Below are 17,448 nucleotides of genomic sequence, written 5' to 3'. Positions count from 1 at the left end.
CAGGACTAGAAAGAAGTCCCGCTGACTCTTAACTTATGGAATACTATAAAGACTACTAAACCCCCTATATATTAACATGAAGAACTATCTATTCCGGGAAGCTATCATTCCCTAAGTATGCTTCTCTGTATGAATTACAGTTCATTGTCTCTGAGCTAAGTGCATATCCCTGGGGCATGTGTATACAGATGTGAACATATTTGTGTGTTAATTCATTAATTCTGATGTACTGAATAAAGGTATAAAAAAATAAGTAAAAAATAATGAGAATAAATGTTTCTGCTTTTCAACTGGAGGAACTGGCTTCGCTCACATCTGTATTATTTACCTCTAGTGTCCCATGAAGAATGGAATCTATATTATTTGTATTGTATGAATTCCTTCACAACTTTGTTTCTGGGTGAGATTAGGTTTGACTAATCAGACATCCTTGTGTAATACTTAGAATGTGACAGTGGGGCAAAATTCAGTTTATTTTATTAAGATGTTTATTGGGGTATACTTTATATAAAATATAATACACATATTTAAAGGGTATAGTTTGATGGATTCTGACAAATTTATAGACCTGTGCAGTCAGCATCAATATGAAGGTACATACAAGATTTCCATCACCCCAAAAGAGACCTTTGTGCCTTTGATAGCTCAGTCTTCCACCCTGCAGAGACAGACATGATTTTATTACCTTTTATCTTTCAATTTGAATAAGTAGAATCATATACATATGCTGTGTAACTCTGATTTCTTTCATGCATCTTATTGTTTCTGGAATTTAACCACACCATTGCGATGGTAGACAGAATCCTAAGACAGCTCCTAAGATTCCTGCTTCCTCATATATACATCCTATCTCAGTTATTCTGTAAGTTATTTCATCAAATACTAATGTAGGTGCTACTGTGCAGAAATCACTCATATGTAATTATTGTCCTTAATTGTAATTATTGTAACAAGTTTAAGTTGGGAGATTTTCCTTGGTGAGACTGACATGGTTGATGTCAAATTTGGACTATAATTTAGGGGAAAAAAAGTTGCTATGAGGTACAAGTGTTCATGTGGGCATTTGCTTCATTTGTCTTTTGTTTTTAATTGAATCTTTTTTTTAAACTGACGTGGCGTTGGTGTCAACACCAATGAATCAGAGGAACAGATTCACACCCGTCACCATGGCAGCCTTAGTCTTCCATCAGTCTATTGGGCCCCTCCAACTCTTCACCCCACTCACTCCCTCCTTATCTAGAGGAATTGTAGGAACATCTGAAAGTTTATGCTTAATCATCTTAGAAGAAAGTGGCACAAATGCTTTCCTATGTGATCAGAGCATTTTACACAGCCAACAATATAGTGTTGCATGAGTTGTGTTACATCTCCAGGAACACTTGAAAGTGCCAGTCAGTTGAATAGCAGACATTTGAGTGGGAATATAATGGTATTCAGTATGGTTTTAATATGCATTTCACTCATGCATACTAAGAACGTTAATGATATTTAACATCTTTTCATGTGGAGACCATTTGTGCATCTCCTTTTGTGAAATATGCTTAAATAGATTGCCCATTTTAATTGAGTTGTTTTAGATTTTGTTCTTGAGTCCCAAGAATTCTTTATATATTCTGAATAAAATTCTTTTATCAGATATATGTATTGTAGATATTTTTTCTCATTCTTAGGCACTATTGAAGGGTAGTTTTTATATTTGATGAATTCTATTGTATTTATTTTTAACTGATAATTTTTAATACCTTATGAAAATATTTCATAGCTGTTGTTATGAAAATATTACATCATACATGTTTGTAATATTTTTCAACTCAAAAGTTTTATGATTTTAGATTTTTTAATTTATCTCCACATTTCTTGTAATATTTTTGAGTCAGGGTAATAATGCCTCATATTATTAATTAAGGAATGTCCCACTCATCTATAATTTTCTAAAAATTTTGCATTAGATTGGTATTTTTTCTTTAAGTCCATGGTAGAGTAAACCAATGAAAACACCTGAATCTCAAAATTTCTTTAGAGGATCATTTAGAATTATAATTCTAATTTTGTTAATTGATGTATAGCTATTCATATTTTCTATTTCTTTTTGAGTCAGCTTAGGATTTGTTTTTTTTCTTTTTTTTTTTTTTAATATTTTGACTTAAAGCTGGTCTCAGTACTCACTTATTATTCTTTAAATATTACAATTTAAGTTTTCTCTTTTTCATTCCTGAGGTTCTTGACACATCTTACTTTATCTCTGACTTTCATTCTGTATTTTTCCTGCTTAGGTTTCATTGCACATGTTATAGTTAAGGTTTTCTTAAATTTGAAAAAACTTGTTCATAATGCTTCCAAATATTTGCTCTGCCCCTTTCTGGGACCTCAAGTATACAAGTTTTAGTTGCATAATATTGTTCCACAAATCACTGGAACACATTTCAATTTTTCTCACTCCTCTCTTTCTTTGTTTTATTTTTAACTAGTTCATTGGTATTCTTAAAAAAGTTCACAGTATTCTGTCTGTTAATAATACCATATAGTGATATTATCATGCTAGTCTATTTTTTATCTCTAGAAACTCCATTTTGTTTTTAAATGCTTCCTATTTCTTCACACTATGTTTTCCTTTTCATAATTCAAAAAGACTGTAATAATAGTTTTAATCTCTCTTCAAACTACACTTCTAGTGACCAAAAATAATCAAACACCTTACACGTGCATTGTGTCCAAACCCGATACAGTTTAAAGGAGCACTTTACAAAGCCCCACACTGCAGAGCACAGCACAGGCCTCAGGCATGTGTAATGGTGCTAACCGCATGCAACAGGAAACCATCGCATAGTAGTGACTATTATTGAGAGGAAATAAAATACATTTACATAGACTTGCTGGATAAGCTGCTTTTCAAAAATTGCTCCTTTCAAACAGCAAAACAAAGTAATAAAGAAAAGTTTAAGAGTGACCACTGATTTTGGAGAAGGAAGAAGAATGTTTTAACTACTCTTTCCTGTCACGAGGGCATGTGCTTCTCCCCAGCACCCAGTCCTAAGCAGAAGGTAAATAAATACATCCCGTAACAGTTACTGGCTTCAGGTGACTTCCATCTCCCTTTGTACTTCCACTAATGACAGGAAAATCCCAAGGGCCTGAGGAAGAAAACCTACAACAGAAGGTAAATGGTCTTAGATTTGCTGAGCCTATGGAAGAACAGAACACACCAAGGTCTAGACCCTGTGAGGGTAAGGAAGAAGTATCAGGCTTTTCTGCCCTCCCACCATTAGGATAGATGAGGGAACCCTGCGGTCCTGAACGCATGCCTGATGGCGGGCACCTGAAGTGGGCACACCTGGGCTGAGAGACTGAGTTTATAAGGGCGGTGTCACAGGGATGGCAGCAGAAGCCAAGAACGAACGGAAGCTGAGAGAAGAAGAGAAGCAGAGAGAACACCAGAGAGAGCCCAGATAGAGTGAGGATTTGCTGGGGGCTGGGAGCACTGCCAGCCTCCCGGCCCCCCAGCACCCCTGCCTGCCATGTACCTGGTAAATCTTAATGAAAGGCCTGCAAAGGCCACTGAGGACTCTGACTCCTCCTTGACCCGGTCTGCTGGATCAGAAAACCTGCTCACTGGCCAGTCCTGCCTCTACCATTGGTGTAAGTCAGCAAGATGATCCCTGCAGATGGGTATGGAGCCCTCCGAAGACCTGGAGGGACTGAGGAGTAGCAGACTGTTTGCCTGTGACGACGCTGGAGGCGTCATGGAGGTACAGGAGATGGACAAGGTCCAGGAGATGCGGGACGAGACCTCACATGAAGGAGACGCCCGAGAGGACCAGGCAATGACCCCCGAGGCAGGAAGAATCGTCGGGGGAGAGAGGACCACGATTCGGAGCTCGCCGGTGCTGATGCAGGGAGAGGCCTGATGGACTTGAACTGACGATCCCGCCAGAAGGTGGAGGAACTTTGGCAAGTTAATGTTGTTTTGGGACCCTGGGGGAGGATTGTTTGTACACCCCAGGTGATGGGAATCTAGGGGTGGCCAGTGGACCTTGGTGGCCAAAAGCAGCCCGTGTATGCCCAGCAGCTAGGCGGAGGAGAAAAGCCAACTGAGAAGGTAAAAGCTGGTGCTGATGCTAAGTTTGGGAAGCCCTGAGTGGCTGTAAGCACTAAGTAAGCTGAGGAAGGCCAGTGAATCTCGTAAAATCACCTGTGGGTGATGCCCTGCTTCTTGTCGTGTGAGGGTGAGGATCTGAGGAACCTGTCTCTGGGGGACGGGTGGGGAACGTGGCTTGGGGTGGAGCCCAAGCCGAAGAGGGGATCCAAGAGAGGCCACATGGGAGTTTGGATCCCCGACCATGTGCTTGTGCAGTGGGCTGGCCTGAGCGCAGGGGTCTGCGAGTCGCATTGGTGGCTGTAAAGGCCGAGTGTTGGAGCGACCACAGACAGAAACGCTGAGGGTTGGCGATTACCCCCAATAGTATAGAATCCCCAATCCCAGAGTGAGTGCATCCTGGGGGCGGATGCTGTGTGTGGCTTGTAGCCGAGACTACAGCCAGAGAAGGCCAGGAAGCCTCACGGCTCCTGGCGTGTGACAGTAGATGCCGTGAGTGGTTCCCCTCCCTCGTATGAGCAGTGCCTTCGGCAGCAGATGTGGTGGCTCATCTGCTGGTGCCAATAATTGTCTTTTGCCACTAGGTTGTTGCCCTGCCTAGAATTATTTGTGTTCTGTTGTATTTTATGTATTTTGTTGTTCTATTGTGATGTATATTATTTGGTTTTGTGGGCCATGGCTGCAGTGTTCTATTGCCAAGAAAAATGTATGTGACTTGTGTAGATTGTGTGGCAGAAAACCCTGAGGGGGTGGACTGTAGAGTAAGGAAAAAGTATCAGGCTTTTCTGCCCTCCTGCCATTAGGATAGATGAGGGAACCCTGTGGTCCTGAATGCATGCCTGATGGCGGGCACCTGAAGTGGGCACACCTGGGCTGAGAGTGCGTTTATAAGGACGGCGTCACAGGGACGCCAGCAGAAGCCAAGAACGAATGGAAGCCAAGAGAAGAAGAGAAGCAGAGAGAACACCAGAGAGCCCAGATAGAGTGAGGATTTGCTGGGGGCTGGGAGGCCTGCCAGCCTCCCGGACCCCCGGCTCCCCAGCACTCCTGCCTGCCATATGCCTGGTAATCCCAATAAAAGCCTGCAAAAAGCCACTGAGAACTCTGACTCCTACTTGACCCAGTCTGCTGGATTAGAAAACCTGCTCAGTGGCCTGTCCTGCCTGTACACCCTGTCTTTGAATGTTTAAGCAGCAAGATGCTTATTCCCGGGAGGAGGAAGATTATGTCTAAATTATTCCTGTCCCTGCCATGCATTGTAGACAATCAGATACTTTTTATAAATGTGGCTATTGCTACTATGGCTAAACTGATGTAGTAAATGGGAAAAAGAGTTCAGGTGATTAAAATAATTTGCAGATTCTACCATTTAAAATAGGGGTGTCAATTTGTTTATATAAAACCTGTCTCAGGCTTTGCAGGCCGCATGCTGCCACAACTACAGAAATCTGCTGTCTGAGCAGAAATGTGGCATTAGACTTTATATAAAATGATGGGTGTAGCTGTGTTTCTTTTAGTCACGCATTTTGGTTGCCAACACCTGCTCTACAGTATTAATATCAGTGACCAGAGCCAAGTGAAAGCAGGGATCTGGGGGAGCAGAAATAAAAGTGGTTGATGTTGACATTTATTATCAAAGGGGAAGGCTAAACTCCAACTCCCATAGCTTCTGCTAACAGCTCTCTAAGGGACAAGCTCGCGGTAATGCAAGGCAAGCTTCAACACAAATTCCATAGGATTCCTTCCAATAGACTGCTGCCTTCATGCTCAACTCCACAGCAATTTTGCAATGTGAATTTGAGGCCCTTTCTGCTTGTTGGTTATGGAATATACTGTATCTTCCAGGCATACCGATGAAAATATTTCAAGTTTAAGTACAAGTTAATTCTGATAGTTACCCTGGATCATTAGTTCTTAACTGGGAGTGATTGAACAGTGGAGAAATGCTCATTTCTCAGAACTGGAGAGTGATGGTTCCTGGCGTCTTGTGATGGGGTTGCTTCTAAACACCTTACAATCCACAGGACAGTCTACCCCAACAGTCCCCAATTATCAATTGGGCCAAGGCTGACACACTATGAAGTAATATTTTCATAAATCCTTCCATTGTCAAATATAATTACCACATAAAATATAAACTCATTTTTGGAGGAATCTCGAGAACCATCACCACATAAACTTCTCAGAGCCAAAGGCATCCAAGTAGTGTACAAAAGGAACTCTAGTGAAAATAGTGGCTCTTCCAAATTAATGTGAGAAGTCAAAAAACATCTATTTTAAGGTCTGAATGCAGTATCTTTTAGAAGCTGATCTAAAACTATCTTGCTTTGAATTCAGGGTGTTTTGTTGTTCAATTTCTAATCCTGACACTGGCCATGATATGGTCTAGAATTGCATCAGGTCTGAATAATAGCTGACCCTGGTTGGTACTGAGGATTGGAACACTGGAAAAGAGGAAGCTTAAGGTACATGATGAAATAGAAGCAATGCTTTGGTAAAGCAGAATTGGAAAGAGATTAGTGGGGCCTTAGAACTGCCTGGGAATTGTATGCTTTTCTGTGGGGGAACGCAGCTGCTAAGATTTTTAGCTGGGACCAGGCTGACAGAATCAGGTCAAAATGTTCTCTTTATTTTGATGTGTCTTAACATGGAGTTCCTCAGATGGAGTGAAACCTATGTAACTCTGAGTCTAGAATAAGGGAAAAGCCTTCCAGTATATGCATGGTATTCACTCCAATATTTAAATTTAGTTCTATTGTTAATTAAGGTTACCCCAAAGGATCTGGAGTCATAAACTCATCAAAACAACCAAATTTTTCAATGAATACTGAGTTAGGAAGTAGGAACCAATCAATACAGCCTCCTTGAACAAAAATAAGATCAACTAAACTCATTATTTTGCAGCCTTTTTTTTTAAGATTTATTTTATTTGTACAAGCACTGGGTACAGTCAGAAGTGCAGTAGGGTGAGAGAATTCACCAGAGCCAGAGCGGGGAGCAGAACAGGCAGAAGGACCAAAGTACACTGCTGAGGGGAGCAGCGGGCAGCAGGTGAGGGCTGTGCGCCATGTGGGACCCTCTCCAGTGGCTGGGGATCGAACCGGCGCTGCAGAGGCTGCACGCAGATTTGCAACCCAGTGCTCAACCTCTGCGCCACTGGGGGAGGCCCTATTTTACAACATTTAAAACAAAATCCCTGCTACTAGGAAATTAGCTTTTAAAATCTTTTATTAGAACTACTTTAGATTTACAGGAAGTTTAAAATAAAGTACAAAGTATCCCAATAAAGGTCAAATGTAGTTTCCTCTATTATTAATATTTATGTTATAGCATTTGTGTCTTATATTAGTATGGTACATTGTTACAGCTTATGAACCAACATTAACACATTAACTAAAGCTTCCTTAGTTCTTTCCTCATGTCGTTTTTTTGCTGTCTTGCTCCAGGATTCCGTGCAAGATGTCACATTCCATGTATCTGTCATCTCTTCTTTGGCTGCAGGAGCTTCTCAGACATTCCTTGTTTATGGTGAGAAATATTGATCACATATTTTGTGATATTTTTCTTTAAAAAAAAAAGATTTATTTATGCATACAAGAGCTGGGGCACAGGCCAGAGGTGTGGGGGGGGGCAGCGCGGTCGGGGGGTGGGTGAGAGGATCCACTAGAGACAGAGTAGGGAACAGAACAGGCAGACTGACTGAAATACACTGCTGAGGGGAGCAGCGGGTGAGTCAGGAGAGGTCTGCTGTGCCATGTATGTTGCTCCCTGGCCGGCTGGGACTCGAACTTGTGTTGCAGAAGCTGCAGATAGCTTCACAGTGCTGTGCTTAACCCCTTGCACCACCAGGGAGGCCCTTTCTGATATTTTTCTACTCATCAGACTGAAGTTGTGGATTTTGGGAAGATGACTATGGCAATAACAAACCAGTCTTTGCAAACTATATCAGGACCACGTACACCACCCATGATGATGTGTTACTCTTGATAGTAACCTTGATCACCCAACTAATGGGTTCACATAATTTAATTTTAAACTAATTTTATTTATGTAATTATGTTCTAAAAGTCATACGTAAAACACCTTGAGGGAATGTTCTGGTAATTTTTTTTTCCTTTGCTTTTCTCTTTAAAATCAGTTTTCTTGAAAAATACTCAGTATTTCTTTAAACTATTTACTATAATCTAACACTGAATCCTAGAGCAACAGAACAAGCTTTATTTCTAATTTCTGAGATACTGAAGGATACTTCTCTGTCCTAATATAGAATAAAAACACACTATATATTACTGATAATGATATTTTTGGTAAAAGTATCATCCTTTTTAAAACATTTCACATGCATTATCTGGCTTGAGTATCATAACAACTCCATAGGATAGTCAACAGATATTATTATATCTTTTGTCAACTATTTTCTGTAGTTTTCTTTAATGTGACAAGTAGTTAAATATTGTTTGTTTCCATTGTTGGGCAAATGCCAATATATGTGGTGTGTGTGTGTGTGTGTGTACACGTGTGTGTTGTAAGAATCTATCCAGTGATTTACATTATAAAGGAAGTATTGGGTTTTCCTATCAATTAGCAGTTAGGTAGGTTTTGTATTTTACAAAGTGGGTACCTAAAAAGCAAGTTATTATATAAGTAAACACCAAAATTATGCTATCACCTGTAAGATATCAAGTGAATCATATTAAATATTATTTTAGATCATTCTGAAATTTTGATTGTTATATTTGAAAATATATGTAATACCATCCTGTAGCTAAGTTACTCTTTACAGGAATAGAAGGGTATTTAGAAATAAACTATTATCTTTCCTATTTATTCTTACACATAAAGTTGAAATACATAGGGCTTTATCATAAAAACATAAATAATTAAACATCTCAGAGATAAGACTCTATGAGAAGGATTACCAGAAACTCTGAAATGCGTATTCAGACCTAGGAAGATTGTAGCCATTATTATCAGATATAGACTACAAGACCTATGTGTCACATAAAGGAATAAAGATTTAATGTGTAAAAAAGGAGTATAAGCTTACCATACTTGAAAAGACAGTTTTGAAAATGTTATAAATATAACTAAAGAATTAGAAATTTTTTTTTAAAGATTTATTTATTTATTTATACATGCACTGGGTACAGTCAGAAGCGCGGGAGGGTGAGAGAATTCACCAGAGCCAGAGCGGGGAGCAGAGCAGGCAGAAGGACCGAAGTACACTGCTGAGGGGAGCAGCGGGTGGCAGGAGAGGTCTGCGCGCCATGTGGGACCCTCCTCTGGTGGCCGGGGAGCAGCCGGGGATCGAAACGGTGCTACAGAGGCTGCGGGCAGCTTCGCAAGCCAGCGCTCAACTGCTGCACCACCAGGGAGGCCCGAATTGGAAATATTTTTATGGAAGATTTCAGTGAACAAGTTTCATGTGGCTGAAGCCAAAGGCTGTTACAGGTGGCGCCCCCTGGAGGGGGTTGCTGGTGAGGATGGCGTGCCCCAGGCAAAGTGCAAACAAAGTATCAGTGGGGTGTAGACTCTGATAAGAAATATAAAGGGACTGCAGAAGCAGCATGGGGCGGGTGAGGGGAGGGGATGCAGTGTTCAGGATTGAGCATTTGGGATTTCAGTGTTTTTGGATCGTCAGCGATTCCCAGGTCAGCCATTTCTACCCCCACAAAGTGAATTTCCAGAAGGCTGTTGCAGGTCTCTGAAGGACGTGGGAGAGGCTTCCAGCAGCCAGCCTAGAAAAGGAAAAGTTCAGAGGTTTTGCAAGTAGCCAAGTGACTGAAACTGATCCCGGTTTTGCCGCAGTTACCTCCTGGCAGGGAAGGCGAAGACCCACAGCTGAGCGTCTCACTGAGCTGTGAGTGTGGTCGTTTGTTGGATTGTTTGGCTGCTGCAGCTGCTGTTTTGAGTGTCAGTTGTATGGGGCAGCTCAGCAGCTCTGGTGAGCATCTCCTGTTGTGTCTTCTGCAGTCTTTGTGAGTGGGATCCTGGCCTATTGTCTGGCTGCCCCTTGCTCCAGGTCTGCAGTGGGAAGAAGAGGCCATCTTGGAAGTGTTTGTGTTTAGGACTTTGAAACACTGGATGCTGCTGCAGGTGAGGTAAATAAACAGCCATTTGAGGCATTGGTAATGCTTTGTTTTCCCCTAGCTTGTTAAGTAAATCCCATTATTGTTCTCTGAACCTGAGTAGTCTTGCAATTGTGTGCGTGGGTGAAGAACTCAGTCGGTGACCAGTGAACTATTTGGGCAGTGTCCTTGGCCAGTTTAGTGTCCTTTGCTGCTCTGTATCAATGTCAGATTGGAGACACTTAGAAAGAGATTCAGTATCATAGAGAGTTCCATTTAGCACAAGGTAGAATAGATGCCAGACCAGTCCTGTCTCCCAAAACACCCTGAGATAACACAGCTCAGAGTGTCATGTTAGATTCAAATGAATCAGACTCTAGCCCAGAAGTTTTATTATTTTACAGATACTATTAATTTCAAGGTGCAGATAAAACATGGAGGTATCTGGCACCATTATATAGCTCTCTATTGTTTTCTTGCTATACCAGATATACTTGGAGCCCAGATTAACCTCAAATCTCCAAGTAGTATGTGGCAAAAGAGACAATTGAATCATGTAACATTTATATTTTATATTTGTAGTTAAATACCATATGATGTTTTCCTGGGAACCAAGCCACATAAATTCCATATATTGGAAATTTGATTATGATTACCAGTTCTAGACAACCAGGTACATCCTATTACTAGAATTCCATAAAAAAAGGGAATCTCTTACTAACAAAAATCAATTTGTTTGTCATAGTCAGTTTGGATTTCTTTAAGAACAATAACACAGACTTGGGTGGTTGTAGCGCCAGGAAGGCCACAGGGCAAGATCTCTTATTGAGCAGATGGGTTAAAGGAGAGTCCTAGGAGCCCTCATTGGCTCTTATTGGGAATTTACCGGGTACAAAGCAGACAGGGGTGCGGTGGGGCCAGGAGGTTAGCAGGCTTCCCAGCCCCTAGCAAGTCTTCACTCTTTCTGGTCTCCCTGGCTTTCTCTCATGATCTCTGCTACTCTTTCGCTCTGCTGTGTTGGTGTCCCCTTGACGCCACCTTTATAAGCCTAGTCTCTCTGCCCAGGTGTATCCACTTACATAGGCCCACACCATATTCAGGTGTCCACCATCAAGCAGCCATTCAGGACCGCAGGGATCCATCATCAATCCTAATGGCAGGAGGGCAGCAAAGCCTGATCCTTTTTTACCTTATCCTAAAGTGGCTTAAACAACAATTTATTTTGGGCCTCCCTGGTGGCGCTAGTGATTGAGCGCTGGGTTGCGAAGCTGCCTGCAGCCTCTGCAATGTCGGCTCGATCCCCAGCTGCTCCCCGGCCACGGGAGGAGGGTCCCGCATGGCGCACTAGACCTCTCCTGCCGCCCGCTGCTCCCCTCAGCAGTGTACCTCGGTCCTTCTGCCTGCTCTGCTCCCCGCTCTGGCTCTGGTGAATTCTCTCACCCTCCCGCGCTTCTGACTGTACCCAGTGCTTGTATAAATAAATAAATAAATCTTTAAGAAAAAAATTTATTTCTCCGTTGTGGGGACTAGAAGTTCGAGATCAGGGAGCAAGCATGATCCATCAGGTTCTTGGTGAAGGGCCTATAGTTGCTTCCTGAAGGATTGTCTTCTTGTATCCTAACATAGTGAAGAGGGGAGAGAAAGTGGGAGAGTGTAAGGCCAGGATGGACACTGAGCAGGTTTTCTATGATCCCATGCAGACCGGGGTAAAGGAGGAGAGAGTCCTGGAGCCCTCAGTGGCTTTTGCAGGTTTTTATTTAGATTTACCAGGCACATGGCAGGCAGGGGTGCTGGGGGGCCAAGAGGCTGGCAGGCCTCCCGGCCCCCAGCAAGTCTTCACTCTATCTGGGCTCTCCAGCCTTCTCTCGTGTTCCCTCTGCTTCTCTGCTCTCCTGCTTCTGCTTGTTCTTGGCTTCTGCTGGCGTCCCTGTGATGCCGCCCTTATAAACTCAGCCTCTCAGCCCAGGTGTCCCCACTTCAGGGGCCCGCCATCAGGCATGCGTTCAGGACCACAGGATTCCCTCATCTATCCTAATGGTGGGAGGGCTGAAAAGCCTGATTCTTTTTACATTTCCCGGTAGAGAGGTAGAGAGGTAGAGAGGTAGAGAGGTAGAGAGGTAGAGAGGTAGAGAGGTAGAGAGGTAGAGAGGTAGAGAGGTAGAGAGAGAGAACTTCCTTGTCTTTTTATAAGGGCACTAATTCCATTCATAAGGAATCTGCTCTTGACTTCATTATATCCTAAAGACTCCCCAATCCAGATACTACATATTTGGGGTTAGTATTTCAATATATGAATTTGAGGTAGGGGAAGAATATAACCATCCAGTGTATTGTAGCTTGTTTACGGGAGATGCTAACAAGGAGACCCCCAGCACCTTTTCAAGGAGTTTAAACCAGATCAGTTTTCTTCCCAGAGTCATCATCTTCCAGCCCCTACAAAAAATAGAGAGAAAGGATTATAGACTGATTTCTTTATCATTTAAGTTCCACATCTGAAAAATATTATAAAACATATTTTTAAAAGTGCTCCTGAGCCACAGGAAAGTTAATACTTTTATCAAGGACTGAGTGAAGGGGGCAACAAGTGGCCACAGAGCCGTGAAGTCGATGTTACATGGACGGCATTTACCAAAATGATGTGAACCTGTAAGCTCACTGGGTCTCCCCAAATAGATATTATAACAACAAGGTCCCTCCAAAGACTGAATACTCATAAGCTTACTTGCTCAGGGTAAGAGTGAAAGAGAAATTTTATTGTTTTTTTTCCCCCAAAGTGATGCAAAGAAAATTACTTGATTCAAACTTGGAATTTGTCATCACAAACTAGTTCCTAGGTGGCCTTTCAACCTGAATATACAAACCCTGGATGGTCCAAAACAACACAGTGGTGATTTTAATTACAGGCGTCTTGGACCGGTATGGGAATATTACTGAAACAAAATCAAATTGATATGAAAGAGACTATATTTATTCAGGACTCCTCTAGCCTCCAAAATAATCCAAAAGTAGCAGTCCAAAGAAAATAAGCAGAAAAGTCTTAGAAATCAACAAATCCATTTCCAGACACATTGAGGGTGATGCTGGAAAGATGAAGGTTGGGAGAATAGAAAATACAATTAAACCCACAAAATTGATAAAATTGAATTCTTGAATACAAAGTATAAACTATGTCTTTTAATATATTAAAGATGTTGAGGGGAGCTTGAGATCCTGAATAAAAAGTATGTTTGTAAAAGAATTGTTGAAACTGTTAGAACTGTAAAATACGTAAATTGAAATAAATTTAATAGGTTTAAAGCCCAATTTTTTATGATTGGACAGAATTAATGAGCTAAAATAGTTTTGAAAAAGCTATTTAGAATGCAACCCACAGAAAAGATATGAAGAATAGTACAGAGAAAGTAAGTAACAAGGTGGCTAGTGTGGAAAGACAGAAGTGGTGTTAAATAAATGTATGGAAACTATTGTATTCGTATTGTATCGTAGGAGTGTAAAAATTAGAGTGGGGCCTCCCTGGAAGCCTAGGGGTTAAGTCTCACCGCTATCATCACACTGTCACACTGTGGCTGTGGCCTGAGTTCGATTCTGGACGAGCGAGCTGATCCACAAGGCACAGCAGACCTCTACTCACTCACCTGCTGCTCCCCTCAGCAGTGTATTTCAGTGGATCCACCTGTTCTGCTCCCCACTCTGTCTCTGGTGAATCCTCTCAGCCTCCACACCTCTGCCTTACACCCCAGTTCTTCTAGGCATAAATAAATAGATCTTTAATAAAAATTAATCAGAAGGGTCATACCTTGGATTGGGAGGGGAAAAGGATCCAATTTCCTTTATATTTGTGAGCATTTCTTGATTCATATATGAAATAATAAAAACAGATAACATAAGCTAGTAGAAAAATATGAAACAGGGAAATAATCATTTCAAAAGAAGGCAAAGCAAGCAAAAGCAAACATAGAAAACTGGGTCATTTTGTAATAAGTTAGTGGTAGGAACAGTTTTTAAAGTTGGTATTTACAATGAATGTGAATAGACTGACTATTCCAATTAACATTAAAAAGCTGTCACTCAGATCCTTAAGTTTTTCACAGTTATCTTGTAAATAGAAGGCATAAATATTTATGAAAATAATTTTAAAATTCTATACAGAAAATATGTGAGATTCATCCATTGAACAAATATTTGCTCTTTGTCTGTTACCTGCCCAGCACAGTTCTGCATGCTGGGAATATGTCTCAACACAAGAGAGTCAAGATTCCTGCCTTCATGAAGCCTTAATTTCTTGTATGCAGATACAGGAAAATAAAAAATAAGTTAAATTACACTGATATTAAAATAAATGCTATAACAGAAAAAAATGAAAACAAGCATAAAAAGGACAAGGAGTTCTGGTGCTTAGAAAGTAACTTACACACATGGACACTTGTGCTGGGAAAATAAAAGGCTAAAAATAAATGAGCTAGACATCTGAGTTTAGCAAAGAATTTAGAAAAAAGTAGAATAAGTCTGAATGAAACCTAACAATAGAAATCACTTACATAGTGGTTATTATGTTTTTCAAGGATTTCACTTACAAGTTATAAACACAAAAGTCATAAATCAATTGCTGTTTTGTACACCAGTAATAAGAGAAACCATTTATGTAATAGTTATAGCAATAACAACAAAAAAAACATTGAGTAAATCTTACAAAATGTGTTAAAATACTGTGTAAAAAATACAAAGCTGTTCTAAGACAATAAATGAGCTAAATAATGGAATTCATTTTATGAATCGAATGATTCAATAGCATGGAGATGCTAATTCTTTCAAACTGACCTATAGATTTAATATAACTCTACTAAAAATCCTAATGGAGGGCCTCCCTGGTGGCCTACGGGTTAAGTCTCAGCCCTACGCTATCACTGCTCTGGCCTGAGTTCAATTCCTGGCCAGGGAACTAACCCAGATACAGCACAGAAGACCTCTCATGTCTGTCAGCTGCTCCCCTTAGCAGTGTATTTCAGTAAATCTACCTGTTCTGTTCCTCGATCTGTGCCTGGTGAATCCTCTCACCCCACGCACCTCTGGTCTGCACCCTGTTCTTCTATGCAATAAATAGAGAATATTTAAAAAATCCTAACAATATTTTGATTGGAAATTGACAAGCCCATAGTTCAGCCTACAATGGTTGTGTCTGTATTGAAGATGTACAGACTTTTGTTCCTGGTCATTATTCCCTAAATGATACAGAATAACAACTATCTACATAGCATCTACATTGTACTATGTATTATATGTAATCTAAAATTGATTTAATGTGTGACATGATGTGTTTTGGTTATATGCAAATACTACATACTTTTCTCTATGGGAATCGAGCATCTGAGTCCACGGGGGTCTTGGAGCCACTCCCACATAAATTCCAAGGCAAGAACTACATTTGATAATGACCAAAGGCATAGTCCACCAGGGATCTGCAGCAATTCTAAATTTGTAATGAGCAAAATTCAAAATCCATGAAGTAAAAATAATACTAAAAGAGAAAGAAATAATCCACAGTTGTAGATTTTAGAATTCCTTTCATGAAGCAATGAAATTACATTTGACCATATGCTGGCCATAAAACAGAATAGAAATCTTACATAATATATTTTCTGATCAAGGCAGTAATTACCAAGAAATGAGAACAAAGGGTATCTAGAACATCCCCACATGCTTGTCAATTATTCAGTACATTTCTAAATATATCATGGGTTAAGAACAGTCACAATGGAGATTAGAATATATTTTGAATTAAATGATAATAAAAATAATATATATCAAAACATAGGATATGTTGATGACCTCTCTTATTGAAAAGTTAGTTGTCTTAATAATTTACTACCCCAAAATAAAAACTTCATTCTTTTTATCCAAGCATTCAACTGAAAAATGAAATAAAATATCTAATTTTTCAGCATTCAACTGAAAAATGAAATAAAATATCAAAGAGTAGGAACAAGGAATAATAAAGGCAAGAGAAGAAACCAGTGGAGGTTAGAACCACAGTATAGAAGACAGCAAAGTTAGAATTTTTTGGTTTTGGCAGGATAAATAAGACTGGCAATCTCCTTACATGATGGATCAAGAATGCAAACAAACACAAATTGTGAAAATCAGTAAGAGAAAAGGAAATATCACATTAGATCTCAGAGATTTAAAGAACAATTAAAGCATATTTGAAACAAGTTTATGACTATTTTAGAGGGAATAAGACAAATTCCTAAAAATTACTAATATTACCCAATGAGCACAGGGAGAGAAAAATATGTGAGTAGTTTTTTTTTCTCTATTAAAATTTTTAATCTACATTTAAAAACTTTCCCATAAGGAAAACTGCAGACCAGATGGGCACACCAGACAAGTCTAACAAACTTTTACAAAAACTAAAATGCAAAAATCTGATAATAACACTAATGTGTTGACAGGGATTTGGACTAAATTGATCTCAACTGATATTGGGAATTTAAATGGGTGCAACTACTTTTGAAAACTGAAATTATATGCTCAAATATATACCCATTCTAAACTTATACCTAACCAAAAAATAAGAACATATAGCTGCAACAAAAGATAAATTAAATATTAAAACAGTTATTCATCAAATTGGTATGCATAAATCAAAATATACTAAATTCATACAATGGAATACAGCAAAGAAAATACATGAACTCATACATCAACATAATGAATTCTATGAATATAATTTTGAATGAAAAAAGATAGACAAAAATAGTCTAAAGGCCATAATTCCATTTTATTAAATTCAAAACCAAGCAAAATTCATGTATGACATTGGCAATAAGGATAGTATTTATCTTTAGAAGATATGTGATTGGAAGAACATGGAAGGGAGCTTCTAGGGGGCTCATGATGTCTATTTCTTGGCCTCAGTTGCTGTTCTGTGACTGTTTTCTTTTTATGAAAATTACTTTAGCTTGTGCACATTTTTTATCAGTTTGGGGCACTATTTTTAAGTCAATTTAATTGAATTTTTTCTGCACTAGAACTTTGTACACATGCAATGAAATCAGGTGCTGCACTGGTTTTCCTGTATATCATGAATTAATTCCTTTGCTGCTTTTTTATCTAGAAAGCCTGGTCATAATTTCACCTAGAGTACTAACACCATGCAACATCTCAACATCTCTTTCCTGTTCTCAATGTTTGCTATTTTTATGGCCAAGACTATAAAATTTATATTCCTAAACATAGTTTCCTATGACTAGTAGTTTATCATTTATACACTGTTAAACATCCTTTGAG

The 17,448-nt window shown here is 39.8% G+C and overlaps 1 long non-coding RNA gene across 2 annotated transcripts; it reads right to left on the bottom strand.

The window, feature by feature from the left end:
* Positions 1-11,725: 11,725 nt before the first annotated feature.
* Positions 11,726-15,612, bottom strand: LOC129146715 (uncharacterized). Of its 2 annotated transcripts, none has more exons than XR_008553794.1 (3): positions 13,958-14,052; positions 12,537-12,594; positions 11,726-11,778 (listed from the first exon to the last, which is right to left on the bottom strand). It is a non-coding gene; the product is annotated as an uncharacterized LOC129146715 (long non-coding RNA). The 2 variants fall into 2 exon arrangements; XR_008553793.1 differs by lacking the exon at positions 11,726-11,778 and adding an exon at positions 15,503-15,612 and having other exon boundaries at positions 12,281-12,594; positions 13,958-14,009.
* Between the last annotated feature and the right edge of the window lie 1,836 nt (positions 15,613-17,448).

The sequence above is a fragment of the Talpa occidentalis genome, unplaced genomic scaffold (genome assembly GCF_014898055.3).
Source record: "Talpa occidentalis isolate TD23 unplaced genomic scaffold, MPIMG_talOcc4v2.1 talOcc4.4, whole genome shotgun sequence".
Taxonomy (NCBI): Eukaryota; Metazoa; Chordata; class Mammalia; order Eulipotyphla; family Talpidae; genus Talpa; species Talpa occidentalis.
Note: the sequence above shows the minus strand (reverse complement) of the source record. Positions and strands in the feature narration are given on the sequence as shown.